This window comes from Lynx canadensis, chromosome A1 (assembly GCF_007474595.2).
Source record: "Lynx canadensis isolate LIC74 chromosome A1, mLynCan4.pri.v2, whole genome shotgun sequence".
Classification (NCBI taxonomy): domain Eukaryota; kingdom Metazoa; phylum Chordata; class Mammalia; order Carnivora; family Felidae; genus Lynx; species Lynx canadensis.
Window position 1 is genome coordinate 183,583,510 of NC_044303.2, and position 18,131 is coordinate 183,601,640.

The 18,131-nt window shown below is 34.1% G+C and overlaps 1 pseudogene; it reads left to right on the forward strand.

Moving 5' to 3' along the window:
• Nucleotides 1–16,931: 16,931 nt before the first annotated feature.
• Nucleotides 16,932–17,059, forward strand: LOC115527046 (annotated as a pseudogene).
• The last annotated feature ends 1,072 nt before the right edge of the window (nucleotides 17,060–18,131 follow it).

Below are 18,131 nucleotides of genomic sequence, written 5' to 3' on the forward strand. Positions count from 1 at the left end.
TGATGATCCTGTGATTATTTTACTGAAGCTCGTTTTTAAAGTATTTAAAACATCTCATTTGTTTGAATAGAGAATACTGACATATGACTCCAAATTTAAAAAGCATAAACGTTTATACAATGATAGTCCCCTCTAAACTTTGCCACCAGCCAACCAGTTTTCCTGCCTCAGTCATCTAGTGTGATCAATTATTTGAATATCCTGGCAGTTCTTTTTTTCTTTTATACTTATACAAGTAAATACACACACATACATATTTAAAACATGTATAAATGTATCTCATATACTTATAGTTCCTCTTTATTAACAAAAGGGTAATCGATTATACTTCTGCACATCTCAGCATCTTTATTTTCTTTTAGCATTTTTCCATGTCAATACATAATGAGCTTCCTTGTCCTTTTTTATGGTTATCCATTACTCTATTATACATATGCACCATAATTTATGTAATTAGACTTTTTTATAATGGACCTTTAAGACGTTTCTGAGTTTTTTCAAAAAAAAAACTTAATATCTTTTCATACATAAGTGATTTCTTATAAATTCAAGTGGAATTGACAGGTCTAAGGATGTGTATCTTTATAATTTTGATATACAATTGTATGGTCCACGAATCACGTTATGGAAAACAAGCAATGCAGAATGAAAGCCCCTATCAGTAAAAATAAAAAGATCTGTAATTCACAGAATGTAACAGAGCTGCGTTGTTAAGACTAAATTAAGATAAAACTCACAAATCACACAAATCATAAATTCTCTCATGGAGAATTCATAAAGCTCCCATGGAGCTTTCTCTGTTACCCACTCTCAAATTAGTAAGTACAACAAAAACTGCCATTTAACGGACACTTACAAAGGCTAGACTTGTATACACAGTATTACATGTAATCCTCATAACAACCCTACAAGGTGGACACTATTAGCACCATTTTACAAATAAAGAAGTTAAGGCTGAGAAATTAATTAAAAGGGGAAACTTTATGTATCAAGTAATTGATGGGGCGTAAGCAACAAACCCAGGTAAAGCTGATTCCGAATATCTTTACAAGACCACATAATGTTGTATGAGACAGAATAAAATGGACAAATTTAAATTTTGAAATGCATCTAAGAATCTCTTGGAAAATTCCTAGCAGTGCTACTGCTGGGTCATAGGGTAGATCTATTTTTATTTTTTGAGGAACCTCCACACTGTTTTCCAGAGCGGCTGCATCAGTTTGCATTCCCATCAACAGTGCAAGAGGGTTCCCATTTGTCCATGTCCTCACCAGCACCTATAGTCTCAGGATTTGTTCATTTTAGCCATTCTGACTGGCATGAGGTGATATCTGAGTGTGGTTTTGATTGTATTTCCCTGATGAGGAGCGACGTTGAGCATCTGTTTATGTGCCTGTTAGCCATCTGGATGTCTTCTTTAGAGAAGTGTCTATTCAAAATTAAAAATAGATCTACCCTAGGACCTAGCAATAGCACTGCTAGGAATTTACCCAAGGGATACAGGAGTACTGATGCATAGGGGCACTTGTACCCCAATGTTTATAGCAGCACTTTTAACAATAGCCAAATTATGGAAAGAGCCTAAATGTCCATCACCTGATGAATGGATAAAGAAATTGTGGTTTATATACACAATGGAATACTACGGGGCAATGAGAAAGAATGAAATATGGCCTTTTGTAGCAACGTGGATGGAACTGGAGAGTGTTATGCTACGTGAAGTAAGTCATACAGAGAAAGACAGATACCATATGGGTTCACTCTTATGTGGATCCTGAGAAACTTAACAGAAGACCATGGGGGAGGGGAAGGAAAAGAAAACAAATTTAGAGAGGGAGCCAAAACATAGGAGACCCTTAAAAACTGAGAACTGAGGGTTGATGGGGGGTGGGAGGGAGGGGAGGGTGGGTGATGGGCATTGAGGAGGGCACCTGTTGGGATGAGCATTGGGTGTTGTATGGAAACCAATTTGACAATAAATTTCATATTTAAAAAATAAATAAATAAATAAACATTAAGAAATAAAAAACAAAATTCATCTAAGTTAAAATTTTCTCAGTTTAAATTTCTTCTATTTATACTTAAAAATGATGAGTCTGAAACTAGGAGAACTTCACAAACCACACTCAGAGTTTTAGTGACTGATTACATTTAGTAACAATTTTTAAATTTCTGCAATGGAAAAATATTATAACTAATTTCTTAAAGCTCCATTTCAAAGGAAACATCTCAAATAAGTACCAGGTCTTTTGTTTTCATTTTTGTTTTCTTTTGTTTTAGGTGTTATTTCCCAAAGGCCAAAGCATATCACAGAAGAAAGAGGGTAAAATTTTCATGAGAAATGTTGGTTAACTTCTAGTTAGAGATCTGTTCAGCCATATGTGCATGCTAGATGAATCACAAGAAAGGGAATAGTTAGCTGGGTGATTTTTTTTAAAATTATTATCATTATTATTATCATTATTGTTACAATTGCTAATATGGTTCATATTGTACGAAATTTTGTGGGTTTTTTTTTATACTGTAAGAACTCCATTGTCCTGTGTCCTTTCTAAAACATTAATAATAGGGACTTGGAGACATTATCATATGAAAAAAAGCACTTGAAATAGGTTACCACAGAAGTGCTTTTCTTTCTTTATTCATGTGACACTAATCAATTTTAAAGTGAACATGCAACCTTCAACTAAATATCCCCATTACTAAGATGGACTTAGCTTTTATGCTATTTTGTTGTTGTTGCAATTCTTTATAATGGACAATTACAGTATTACTCAGACACAATTTTTAGGTTGTGTACCTTTTTTTTTAATCAAAGGAAAAGAAAACAATTGGGTCAGTTAATAGTCTACCAGCTTTTATACTAAAGTTCTCTAAGAAAAAGAGTGTTAGGATATGTTCTAGATTATTTTCACATATAATAATAATCACATGAACATTATTCTTTTAGGAACCAACAGTAATTCAAACATAAAACAGCAAGGTTAATAAAGTTCCCCATTTGATGCCATTAGTCCTATACAATATATTGTGTCTGCTGTCAATTCTATTACCTGGCTTCGTCAAAAGTTTCTATCAGCAACCACTTCTTATATACATTTTTAAAGTAAAACCTTGCCTAAGAATGTTAGCATTCTGCTCTGCATTTATCATGGAGAAGGAAATAGACAAAACAGGCCAGATGATCTACATTGCAAAAACACAGTTAAGAACAGGATCATTTAAAACATCTGAAACTTCAGTAATGCCCTTGAACTTCAATCTCTACATTTTGAAACACTATTTCTGGGGTGACTGGGTGGCTCAGTTGGATAAGGGTCTAACTCTTGATTTCGGCTCAGTTCATGATCTCATAGTTTGTGAGTCCGAGCCCCCTTTTGGGCTCTACACAGTCAGTGGGATTCTCTCTCTTCCTCCCTCTCTCTCCACCCCTTCCCTGCTCGTGTGCTCTATCTCAAAATAAATAAATAAACTTTAAAAATAAAATATAATTTTAAAGTAACATGTAAAAAATGAAGAAAGGGAAATAACATATCCAGAGTGAAATAAGTCAAAATTATTTCAGATTGTTTTATCTCTAAATTTTAAAGCATGGAGATATGTATGATGGATAAAATGAAAGATAGGGTTTGAATCCTCTCCTAGTCACTTAGATGTGACCCTGGGCATTTAAATATATGCACACAAAAAAAGTATCTAGTGTGACATATGAGGGCATGAATCACAGCTCCTGATGTGGAGTAGTTGGTCAACGGATGTTACCGTTTCTTTTCTCTTACATCTTCATATTTTTTATGTCTCTGTTCTTAAAACTTTTTATATTAGACCCCGGCTTCATCCTTTGTTCTACCTCTATGCCATGCACACACAACCTTCTGCAAATTTATTCATTCTTCTACAATCCCATTGCCCTCAATCCTCAAAATGGAACTGCTACACCAGCCTTTTAATTTGGCCTGCTTCTCTACACCTGCTTGTCTCAGTCTATTCTGTACTTTTCATCCCAACTAACTATGATGATGGGGCCCTTCTAAATTATACCGTATGTGTTATTCTCAGAAAAAATAAATGTATTAACTATGTCCCACAAAACTCTGTTCTATGTCCTTTGTCTCAAAAGATCTGCTGCTTATATCTCTATAAATTTCACTCAACTCAAAGACAAATGTCATCTCCATAAAGAATTTCTAAATGTTTTAATTTCAAGTAATCTAATCCAACTCGAATTTCCAAATCTCAAGATAACATCATTTTCCTATTGTAAAATGCACTATAGTTAATTTGGAAAGTATATAATGGAATATAATAAATTAAAACTATTTAGAATTCCACAACTAAAGAATACTTATTATTATGTAGACCTGCATGCCTCTAGAGGAGCAGGCAGCATAGTATATGGATACATGTGTTTATCTGATTATTTTAGGATATATATATGTAGACTTAAATTGCTAGGTAGAAACTGTTGAAAAATTCTAAAACTTTTATTATTTAGAAATTTATCTCTAAATATTACATGAATTTATACCCCATCAATGATACATAATGATGCCTATATCTTCACACATTTGCCATCATTTGAAAGTATATTAAAATGTTTCTGTATTTAAATATTTCAAAATTAAAATCTTTCCCAAATTAGTAATTTAGAATGTTCCCCCAAAGTTGTTTCAAATTTCATTTCTTTGGTTATTAGCGAAGCTAAATATTTTACCACATGTTTGCCACTTTATTTATAAATTATATTTTTTGTCCAATGTTTTCTTCTTAGACTACAATATTTTTCTCAAATCTTAATAATCTCAGAGGGTAAAATACCAAAATATAGTTAAAATATTTTTTACCAGTTTTGCTTTACAAATGTATCAGTTTAATGTCCAGAAATTCAATTTTTCCTGTAGCTATATATTTAAATATTTTCATTTTTTTTTTGCCTATGAGTTTATACTTACAAAGCTTTGTTATATTTCAAGATTGGATTAATATTTACTGATATTTTGTTTCTGGTTATTTAATATTTTTTATTCATTTTTTCATATTTTACTCTATATCTTGAATCTTTTTGGGGGGTGCATAATGTATACCAGCTGAATTGTCCCCCACCTCCAATTCATTCTCTGATATTCTTACTCCTAGAATGTAGCTGTATCTGGAGACAAGACATTAAAAAATGTAATGAATTTAAAATGAGGTCATGGGGGTGGCCCTAATCCAATATGACTGGTGTCCTTACAAGAAGACAATTTGAAGGAAGGCACAGGAATAATATGGCCATTTGCACACCAAAGAGAGAGGCCTCAGATGAAACCAACAATGCTAACACCTTGACTGTGGACTTCTAGTCTCCAAAACTGTGAGGAAATAAATTTTTGTTGTGTAAGTGACCCAATCTATAGTACTTGTATGGCAGCCCTAGCAAATTAATACAATATAAGAAAAAAAAAATCTAGCTTTACTTCCTGACAAATAAATACACATTTTTCCAACATTCTTTATTTATGATGTTTTTCATCAAAGAATTAAAATCATGGAATACATTCATATATATATACATTTTTTTTCTTGAGTATTTATACTGTTCTATTAATTGTAGAGTTACTTTATCAAAATTTTAAAATAATGGTTGATGCAGTTTCTCTTCCTTACACTTTAATTTAAAAAAATGTACTGACTTTTCTTAAGCATTTATATTGAGATACACTTTTGGATTAGGCAATAAAGTTCTGAAAAATAATATTAATGAGAGTTTGTTTACAATTGCATTACTTTAAAAATTAATTTGAGAATGATGTCTTTAGAATATTGAGTGGGTCTATCAATTAATTATAAATGGTTTTATTTATTCAAGTTTCTCTTAGCTGTTTAATATATTTAGAGTTTTCTTCATGTTAGGTCTGTATATATTTCTTCCTATATCTTTTCTTCCTTCATTAATTATATATCCAACCATCACAGTGAACAATCTTATTAATTCTCATAACTTGTATAATAAAAATGATAATTTTGACCATCTTTTTATCATATGCACCAATTTATGCTTTTCTTACTACATTAGATATGACTTTTATTACAGTGAAACTAATAATAAAGATGCCAGAAATATTGTTTTAGGAAAATTCTTGGTCAAACATCAAAACAGATACCCATTTCTTTGGCTGCATTCAATTTACACAGTAAGTTTCTTTGATAAATCAGTGAGTAAAAGGTTTATAACTCCAAAAGACAACCATCAACCACTGAGTGTCAATTATATTTATTTTATTTTCAACTGAAGGTGGCATTAATAATCAGATATTGCCCATATCATTTTTCATCTCTTGTTTAATAAGGATTATTTCTTTGAATTGCTTCAGTTGTTGAATCATTATTGGAGATCCCCCACCATCCTGCTAATACACAAATGCCTGTGCGCACGCGCGCGCACACACACACACACACACACACACACCCCTTGTGTTTTAGGAGGGCAAACATAAAAGAAATCCTAGTTAAGTCTCCATGATCATAAAAGACTACATCACTAGAGTCAGTGTGAACTTACTCTCCTCTCTCTTTTAAAACAAAAAGGATTCATAATTAGGATATCCAACTATGAATTCTACAAAGATCTGATATCATAATTTTGGCGGTAACTGTACTGTTTAATCTTGTCCTCTTTTTATTGCTCTAACATTTTCTTCATTGGAAAGTGGTGTGTGTGTGTGTGTGTGTGTGTGTGTGTGTACCTATATATATATATCTTATTCCCCTTTCTAGACCAAAAGCTGCTCAGGGGCAAAATTCATGCCTGATGTATCCACTGTTGCCTACCCCAATACCTTCTACACTGTGGAGATATTCAGTGAATGCATGATGACTGAATACATTTTATTATTCTATTTTGTGACATTTTTATTTCCTCAATGCTTTATTTCTAAAAAGTTATAAATTAATCAATGTGCTTTTCCCTGTCACTTGTATTAGAAAAAATATATTTACAAAGTGTTCTTAATTGGTTTGTTATATATCTTGAGGGAAGTTTTCTTTTTTTGTTAGTTCCCCAAACATAGTAATATGAAGAATGTCACTGAATGTTGGGGTAAGGAACATTAATTCCTGCCCCCTAAGATTCATTGTGAGTCAAAGCAGACATTCAGTAATATTTTAAATATAATTTTTTGAGAGCACTAAAAAGGTCACACATTTCTCTTTTCTATTTTTTGTGTAAAATTATTATATTTGTTTTATAAATTATAAATAACTTTAAATTTTTAATAAACTGTATAATCTAAACACATTTGTATGATAAAATTATAATTTTAAATACACTATGCTTACAAAAACTGTGGTAAGCTGCATAAGACCAGTCCTCAAAAGATAAATCCGCATTAAAGTGAAACATCATAAAAAATACATGGAAAAATGCAATAAGAAACAACATAATTACTCTGGATTAAAAAAAACAGCATGGAGTGGAGGAGAATAAAAATCTATCAGGTCCCTAGATTATATTATCTTTATTGTGACAAACTTTAAAAAATTATTATGATTAATTTTATTACTCTTAAATAAAATAAAAGTTAAAAATGGGCTAAAGGCCTTCCTTTCAGTTTGTTCATTAATATTTGACATTTGACTCATAGGTAAGTCTCTTACCTGGATACACATAAGAAACATACAGTCTTCTAAAATACAGAGCCCCTACCCTAGATGCTTAGATTTTAATTCAAATAGTACAGATATAAAGTTCCTATGGATTATCTGAAAATAATTACAAGAAAGTCAAAGAGCTATTTTTATTTTTCTTATACAAAATGGCCCACTATCTTTTCTTAGCTGGTCGTGGGTTTCAGAAAATTGGTTCAAATCTATGAATTATATACAGTAGTGAGGATACCTGTGTAGAGTTTATATATAGCACAAAAAATTGAAATCATTTAACTAACTTTAATCAGTCATATAAATTGTCTTAATACTTAAATTAATTTAGAGAGATGTTTCTATTCAGAATCCTTGCAAGTTTCCCCTCTGCTTAGACATCCATCCTTGAAGGTCACCATATTAGTTTTCTAAGGGCTTACATAACAAAGTACCACAGACTGGGTGGCATAAACAAAAGAAAATTATTTTGTCACTATTTTAGAGTTGAGAAGTTCCAGATCAAGGTGTTGGCTGGATTGGTGTTTTCCAATGTAGATGGCAGTCTTCTTCCATTGTCTTCTCATGGTCTTCCCTTTGTACTTGTCTATGTCTTATTTTCTCTTTTTTTCTTTTTAATTTTATTTCTTTTTAAATTTTAATTTCAGTGTGGTTAACAGACAGTGGGGTATTAGTTTCAAGTGAACAATATAGTGTGTGAACAATTCCATATATTTTACTCAGTGCCCATCAAGGTAAGTGTACTCTTAAACCTCCTCACTTATTTCACCCATCTCTCCACTCACCTCCCTTCTGGTAACACCAAGTTTGTTCTTTATTGTTAAGAGTCTGTTTTTTTGCCTTTTTCCTTTGTTGTGTTTCTTAAACTCCACATATGAGTGAAATCATATGGTAACTGTGTTTCTCTGACTGGCTTATTTCACTTAACATAATACACTGTAGCTCCATGCATGTTGTTGAAAATGGTAAGATTTCATTCTTTTTGTGTGTGTGGCTGAACAATATTCCTGTGTGTGTGTGTGTGTGTGTGTGTGTACCACATCTTCTTTATCCATTCATCTATCAATGGTGACTTAAACCATTTCCATAATTTGGTAGTGCAAATCATGCTGCAATACACATAGGAGTGTATATATCCCTTCAAATTAGCATTTTTGTATTATTTTGACAAATATATGATAGTGCAGTTACTGGATTATAGGGTAGTTACATTTTTAATTTTTTGAGGAGCCTCTATACTGTGTTCCACAGTGGCTGCACCAGTTTACATTTCCACCAACAGCATACATGGGTTCCTTTTTCTCCACATCCTCATCAAAACTTGTTTCCTTTGTTTTTTATTTCAGCCATCTGACAGGAGTGAGGTGATATCTCATTGTGATTTTGATTGTCATTGTCCTGATGATGAGTGATGTTGAGCATCTTTTCGTGTGTTTGTTGGTCATTTGTAAGTCTTTGGAGAAATGTTTGTTCATGTCTTCTGCCCATTTAAAAAAAAAATGTTTATTTACTTTTGAGAGAAAGAGAGAGAGAGTGTGTGAGTGGAGATGGGGCAGAAAGAGGGAGACATAGAATTCGAAGCAGGCTCCAGGCTCTGAGCTGTCAGCACAGAGCCCGACGTTGGGCTTGAGTTCACAGACCATGAGATCATGACCTGATGTGAAGTCGTGAGATCATGACCTGATTGAGCCACCCAGGCACCCTGCATCTTCTGCCCATTTTTTAATTGGATTATTTGGAGAGTTATTATTCATTCATTCATTCATTTAGAATTGTATTGTATAAGTCCTTTATATATTTTGGATACTAAACCTTTATTAGTTATACCATTTGCAAATATCTTCTCTCATTCAGTAGGTTGTCTTTTAGGTTTTGTTTGTGTTTCCTTTGCTGTGCAGAAGGTATTTATGTATGTATGTATGTATATATGTATGTATATATTATGTATGTATTTATGTATTTATTTATGTTTTGATGTAGTCCTAATAGTTTATTTTAACTTTTGTTTTCCTTGCCTCAGGAGATGTATCTAGAAAGATGCTGTTATGGTCAATGTCAGGAGAGATTACTGCCTGTGCTCTCTTCTAGGATTTTTATGGTTTCGGGTCTCACATTTAGGTCACTAATCCACTTTGAGTTTATTTTTGTGTAAAGTATCAGAAAGTGGTCAAGTTTCATTCTTTTGCATGCAGTTGTCCAATTTTCCCAACACCATGTGTTGAAAGCCTGTCATTTTCCCATTGCATATTCTTGCTTCATTTGTCAAAGATTAATTGACCATATAATTGTGGGTTAATTTCTAGCCTTTCTATTCTGTTCTATTGATCTATGTGTCTGTTTTTTTGTGCCAGGACCATACTGTTTTGATTACTATAGCTTTGTAATATAATTTAAGGTCTGGGATTGTGACACCTCAGTTTTATTTTTATTTTTCAAGATTACTTTAGCTATTCAGGATCTTTTATGATTTCAAACATATTTTAAGATTGTTTGTCCTAGTTCTGTGAAAAATGCTGTTGGTATTTTGATAGGGATTGTATCAAATCTGTAAGTTGCTCCGAATAGTATAGACATTTTAACAATATTTGTTCTTCCAATCATAAGCATGGAATGTTTTTTCATTTCTTTGTGTTATCTTCACTTATTTTCATCAATGTCTTAGAGTTTTCAGAGTGCAGGTCTTCTCCCTCCTTGGTTAAATTTATTCCTAGTACATTATTATTTCCATGCAATTGTAAAAAGGATTGATTTTTTTTTAATTTTTTTTAACGTTTATTTATTTATTTATTTATTTTTTTAATTTTTTTTCAACGTTTATTTTTGTGACAGAGAGAGACAGAGCATGAACGGGGGAGGGGCAGAGAGAGAGGGAGACACAGAATCGGAAACAGGCTCCAGGCTCTGAGCCATCAGCCCAGAGCCCGACGCGAGGCTCGAACTCACGGACCGCGAGATCGTGACCTGGCTGAAGTCGGACGCTCAACTGACTACGCCACCCAGGCACCCCATAACGTTTATTTATTTTTGAGACAGACAGAGCATGAATGAAGGAGGGTCAGAGAGAGAGGGAGACACAGAATCTGAAACAGGCTTCAGGCTCTGAGCGGTCAGCACAGAGCCCGACGCGGGGTTCGAACTCACGGACCGCGAGATCATGACCTGAGCCGAAGTCAGACACTCAACCGACTGAGCCACCCAGGCGCCCCAGGATTGAGTTCTTAATTTCTATTTCTGCTGCTTTATTATTAGTGTTTAGAAATTCAACAGATTTGAGATTTCTGTACATTGATTTTATATCCTGCAATCTTACCAAATTCATTTATTAATTCCAGTTGATTTTTTGGTGGAGTCTTTAGGGTTTTCTATATAGAATATCATGTCATGTGCAAATAGTGAAAGTTTTACTTCTTCCTTACCAATTTGGATGCCTTTTATTCCTTTCTCCTGTCTGAATTTTAGGGGTAAGACTTCCAGTACTATGTTGAATAAGAGTCATGAGAATGGACATCCTTGTCTTGTCCTTGATCTTATGGGGGAGATCTCAGTTCTTCATAATTGAGTATAATGTTAACAGTTGGTTTTGCATACAAAGCCTTTATTATGTTGAGATATGTTGCCTCTAAACCTACTTTGTTGAGGGTTTTATCATTAATTGATGTTGTATTTTGTCAAATGCTTTTTCTGTACCTATTGGAATAATCATATGGTTTCTATCCTTTCTCTTACTGATGTGATGTTATCACATTGACTTATTTTTGAATATTGAACCACCCTTGCATTCCAGAAATAAATCCCACTTGATCATGGTGAATGATTTTTTCAACGTATTCTTGGTTTTGGCTTGTTAGTAACTTGCTGAGGATTTTTGTACCTAAGCTCATCAAAGATACTGGCCTGTAGTTCTCTTTTTCGTGATGTTTTCAGATGGTTTTGTTTAGGATAATGCAGGCCTCATAGAATGAATTTCTTTCCTCTTCTATATTAGAGAATAATTGAGAAGAATAGGTATTAACTCCTCTATAAATATTTGGCAGAATTCACCTGTGAAACTGTTTCTTCCTGGATTTTCGTTTGCTGGGAGGTATTTTGTTGTTTTTGTTTTTTAAATTACTGATTCAATTTCATTGCTGGTAACTGGTCTGCTCAAATTTTCTACTTCTTCCTGTTTCAGTTTTGGTAAGTTTTATGTTTCTAGGAATTTATTCACTTATTCATATAATTTTTCATAATATTCTGTTATGATCCTTTGTATTTCTGTAGCATCAGTCTTATTTTCTCTTTTTATAAGGACACCAGTCATATTGGATCAGGGCTCCCCTAATGACCTAATTTACCTCTGTAAATACACTATGTCCAAATACAGTCACATTCTGAGGTACTATGGGTAAAGACCAATATATGACTTTGGGTGGGACACAATTTGGCTTATAACAATCACATTCTTGAAGAAACTTTTTCTGATGTCCTCATACCATCCCTCATACTCATTCATGTCTCCAAAAATTGCCGTTTTGTAACAGGCTCACAATGTACATTGTTCTCCAACCTTGGTAATATAATCTGTTTTATATAAGTTTAAAAAATATATATCCTGAAGGGAAATGGCTATCATTTCTCTTTGTCATTTTCCCTATAGCAATTTTCAAAAATTACATCTATTTCATAGGGCAGTCATGAATATTATATAGTGTAGGATAACATGGCATTGTGTCTGATACATGATTTGTACTTATAACTCAATAAATAATCATTATTCTTCACCATCTTACTCTCCCTCATCTTTTCTTCTCTATTACACATAAACATACACATACACACACAGGCACACATGAAGGACGCACGATTCTAAAAATGTACACTTAATAAGTGACTACATATCTGCTTAAACTGAATGTGGTAAACATTTCTAATTTTCCTTCAGGGAAGCCACAACATGTTCCATGAGAAGAAAACATAATTCGAGGCACATGGATGACTAAGTCAGTTAATCATCCAACTCTTGATTTCTGCTCAGGTCATGCATGATCTCACGGTCATGGTGGGGGGGGGGGTGTGGGATCAAACCCTGCATCTGGCTCCATGCTGCGTGTTGTGCCTGGTTGGGATTCTCTCTCTCCCTCTCTCTCTGGCCCTCCCCTGCTCACATTCTCTTTGTCTCTCTTGCAATAAGTAAATAAACATTTTTTAAATAGAGAAGTTATTCAAAAGAAGAAGAACATAATTCTTTCAGCTTCCTTTGGATTTTTCAGTCTTTTCTAGGAATGCGGTCAATGTCCTTATTGACAGAATATTCTTTTTCTAACTAACTTATTTTATTTTTTTAAGTTTAGTTACTTTTGAGAGACAGAGAGACAGAGTGCAAGTGGGGAAGGAGCAGAGGGAGACGGAGACACAGCATCTGAGCAGGGTCCAGGCTCTGAGCTGTCAGCTCCAAGCACAATGCGGGGCTACCACTCATGAACCACAGGATCATGACCTGAGCCGAACTTGGACGCTTAACCAACAGAGCCACTCAGGCCCCTAACTAATTTAAATAGATAACAGTATCTACCATTTTCTGAATACAGTTTTGTTCTTGGCTGTGTTCTAGGTACTTCATATACACAACTGAATTTGATATGATAATAATTGTGTATTACAGGTGTTATGTCCAGGTTTTACAGAGTAAAAAGACACACTAAGAGTGATTAAATAATAGAACACATATTAGACAGTGGCAATATTAAATTTTAGCCCAAGCATCTCTGTTGAAACTCTGCTGTTGTTACTATTTTTTTCTTTGACTTAAAACAATAACTGGAACAATGGCAAAATGATTGCACTTGGTTGAATAGTATCCCCTGACAAATTCATATCTATATGAAACATATGCATTTGAAATACAGTCTTTGCAGATGTGATCAAGTTAGGATGAGGTTATACTGGATTAGGGTGGGCCCTACATCCACTAGGATCAGTGCCATTATAAGAAGAAATTCTGCCTGAAGATTGTAGCAACAACTTCTGCTGCAGTTTCCAGCCTGCCAACCTAACCTGTGAATTTTGGATTTGCCAGCCCCCACAATCACATAAGCCAATTCCTTAAAATAAATCTCTTTAAATATCCTTTTGGTTTTGTTTCTCTCATGAGCCCTGACTGACATATCGATCTCACGAGTTCATTGCCTATTCTCAGGAACTGTCACATCTCTCCATTTCACCTGAGAAACAAAGAAAATTTCCCTGTGATGGAGAATGAAAAGGTTGGATAAAATATCTTCTTAGTTATGAAAAAAGAGATGGTCCGGTGTCTTAGACAATTTTTACAAGTAAAATTCTGGGTGCTTGGGGATTTTTACATTCTCCAAAATATTTTTCTAAAATACATTTTATTTTTTAATTTTTATTTTGAGAGGGAGAGAGAGAGAGAGAGAGAGGGAGGTAGGGAGGGAGGGAGGGAGACAGAGAGAGAGAGAGAGAGAGAGAGAGAGAACAGGGGAGGAGGGGCAGAGGGAAAGGGCGAAAAAGAATCTGCACTGTTAGTGCAGAGCATGACACGGGGCTCAAACTCACCAATGGGAGATCATGACCTGAGCTGAAATCAAGAGTTGGATGCTGAACCAATTGAACCACCCAAGTGCTCCTAAAATACATTTTTGAATACATTTCTCATGCAATCATTCATTTGCCTTTTCTTTGATATTAATTTGATCAATACACTTCAAAGCAATAGAATGTTGTGATTGCATGGTTTAAACCAAGCAATCATACTCATCACTCTGGATAATATCTTTATATGCTGTACACATTTATACCTGTGTTACTCCTCAAAATAAACATGCAATTAAAATACTGGCTTACCATGATAGTAATACTGCTGTTTAAATTAAATAGCTTTATCCAGAAAAAAAATGGAAGAAGGAAAAAAAGGAAAAAAGAAAAAAATAATAAAACCCTTTCAATCAGTTTGGTGTTCTTACATTTGCATGAATATTTTAACCAAGAACATTTTTTAAATACTTGAAAGCATCCTGTTTCTTAGTTTCCAAGTTTTATTGAAATAGAAATGATATATATCATTGTATTAGTTTAAAATGTATGTCATAATGATTTTATATATGTATATATTGAGAACTGATGACCACAATAAGTTTAGTTTCTTAACATTCATCACCTCACATAATGAAATTTTTTTCTTGTTAAGAGAACTTTTAAGATTTATGCTCTTAACTTTCAAATACAAAATACAGTATTGTTAACCATAGTTACCATGCTGTACATTACATCCCCTGGATTTATTTACCTTATAATTGGAAGTTTGTACCTTTTGACCACTTTTACTCTATTCACCCATCCCTGAGCCCCCACCTCTGGCAACCACCAATCTGTTCTCGGTTTCCATGCATTTGCTTGCTTGTTTGTTTGTTTTGTAGATTCCATATATAAGTGAGATCACACAGTATTTGTCTTTCTTTTGATGACTTATATCACTTGGTATAATGTCTTCAAGTTCCACTCATTTTGCCACAAATGGCAGGATTTCCTTCTTTTAAAGACTGAATATTCCACATACCCCATACACGCGCGCACACACACACACACCATATACCGTACATATACCATACTTACTTTTTCCATTCATCCATCAATGAAGGTTTAGGTTTTTCCATGGTCTTGGCTGTTGTAAATAATGCTGAAGTGAATATACGAATGCAAGTATCTTTTTGAAATAGTGATTAGTGATTTCATTTCCTTCATATGTACCCAGAAATGGAATTTCTGGATAATAGATGGATTTTTAATTTTGTGAGTTATCTCCATACTGATTTTCATAGTGGCTGCACCAATTTATATTCCCATGAGTAGTACACAAGGACTCCTTTCTCTACACAACCTCATTGATACTTATTACCCTTTGTCATTATTTAACAGCCATTCTAATAAGTGTGAGGTAATATCTAATTGTGGTTCTAATTAGTCTTTCCCTGATTAGCACCTTTTCATGTAAAATTTGTATGTCTTCTTTGGAAAAATGCCCACTCAGTTTCTCTGCCCTTTTATTAATCAGATTGCTTGTTGTTTTTGCTATGGAGTTATAGAAATTCTTTATATATTTTAGATATGAACCCTTTATTACACATGAACCCTTTATCACATATGTGATTTGTAAATATTTTCTCCCATTCTGTAGGTTGCTTTTTCATTCTTTTGATGGTTTCTTTCACTGTGCATAAGGTTTTTAGTTTGATGCATTCCCACTTGTTTCTGTTTTCTTGTGTCGATTGCACATTTAATGTCAAATCCAAAACATCTTTTCCATGACTGATTTAAAGGAAATTACCACCTGTGTTTTCTTCTAGAAGTTTTTTTTTTTTTTTTAATTTTTTTTTTTTCAACGTTTATTTATTTTTGGGACAGAGAGAGACAGAGCATGAACGGGGGAGGGGCAGAGAGAGAGGGAGACACAGCATCGGAAACAGGCTCCAGGCTCTGAGCCATCAGCCCAGAGCCCGACGCGGGGCTCGAACTCACGGACCGCGAGATCGTGACCTGGCTGAAGTCGGACGCTCAACCGACTGCGCCACCCAGGCGCCCCTAGAAGTTTTATGTTTTCAGGTAGCATGTTTGAGTCTTTAATACACTTTAATTTGATCTTAGAGTATGGTGTGACATGGTTGACCAGTTTCATTGTTTTGCATGTGGCTGTCCAGTTTTCCCAACACCTTTTATAGAAGAGATTATCCCCTCCCCATTGTATTTTCTTGTGTCCTTTGTCATAAATTAATCGATCATATATGTGTAAGTTTATTTCTCTAAGTTTATTTTCTATTCTATCCTTGGAACTCTGGAATAAGTCCCACTTGATCATGGTATACAATCCTTTTAATGTAGTGTTGTATTAGGTTTGCTAATATTTTGTTGAGGATTTTTAATCTATATTCATGAGGGATATTGGCCTTTGGGTATCTTTTCTTTTAGTATCCTTATCTGGTTTTGTTATCAGCATAATGCTGGTTTCATAAAATAAATTCCAAAGTTTTCCTACCTCTTCTATTGTTTCTTGAAATGTTTGGAAAGCAGTGGTTTAACTATGCTTTAAATGTTTCATAGAATTCACCAGTGAAGCCATCTGGTCCTGAACTTTTCTTTGTTGGGAGATTTTTGATTACTGTTTCATTCTCCTTATAAGTAATTGATCTGTTCAGATTTTCTATTTCTTCATGATCCAGTTTTAGTACATTGTATATTTCTAGGAATTTAGCCATCTCTTCTAGGTTGTCCAATTTATTGGTTTATAATTGTTCACAGTAGTAATCGCTTCTCGGCCTTTTGGCTAAGATCAAGTGTAGTATAATTGTTCACAGTAGTATCTTATGAGGCTGTGCATTTCTGTGCCATCAGTTGTAATATTTCTTTTGTTTTTTATTTTATTTGAGCCCACTTTCTCCTTTTCTTTGTGAGTCTAGCTAATAGGTTGTCTATTTTCTTTACATTTTTTAAAGCAGCTTTTAGTTTCATTTTTATTGACTTCTTCATCCCTATTTTATTTATTTCCACCCTGATTTTTGTATTTCCATTCTGGGAAATTCCTTATCTCTCCTTCAATTTTGAAGGACAACTTTGCCAGGTAGAGTATTATTGGTGGGTAGTTTTTTTGTTTGTTTGTTTGTTTCAGCACTTTGAATATATCTTGCCACTCCCCCTGGGCTGCAGACTTTCTGCAGAAAAGCCTGCTCTTATTGTTATGGAAGTACCCTTGGACACAAGTTGTTTTTCTCTTGTTGATAATCCTCTTGTCTTTAAGTTTTGACAATTTAATTATAATACGTCTCAGTCATTTCTGGAACTATGGACTTGCTGGATCTGGATGTCTATTTCTTTCCCCAGGTTAGGGATTTTTCTGTTATTTCTTCAAATAGTCTTTCTACCTCTTTCTCTCTCTTCTCCTTCTGGGAACCCTATAATGTAAGTATTAGTCCATTTCATAGTATTCCATAATTTTCTTAAGCTATATTCACTCTTTCCCTATTTTTCTTTTTCTTTTTGCTCCTCTAACTGGATAAATTCCAACCATCCTATTTAAGTATATTGATCTTTTTTTTTTCCACTTAATCTAGTCTTCTGTTGATCTCTTCCACTAAATTTTCAGTTTAATTACTGTATTCTGCAGCAATATTATTGCTATTTTGTATTTATGTATTCTTTCTTTGATAAAATTCTCACTTTATTGGGGCGCCTGGGTGGCGCAGTCGGTTAAGCGTCCGACTTCAGCCAGGTCACGATCTCGCGGTCCGTGAGTTCGAGCCCTGCGTCAGGCTCTGGGCTGATGGCTCAGAGCCTGGAGCCTGTTTCCGATTCTGTGTCTCCCTCTCTCTCTGCCCCTCCCCCGTTCATGCACTGTCTCTCTCTGTCCCAAAAATAAATAAACGTTGAAAAAAAATTAAAAAAAAAATTCTCACTTTATTTATATATCGTTCCCTTGACCTCATTGAGAATATTTATGATCATCATTT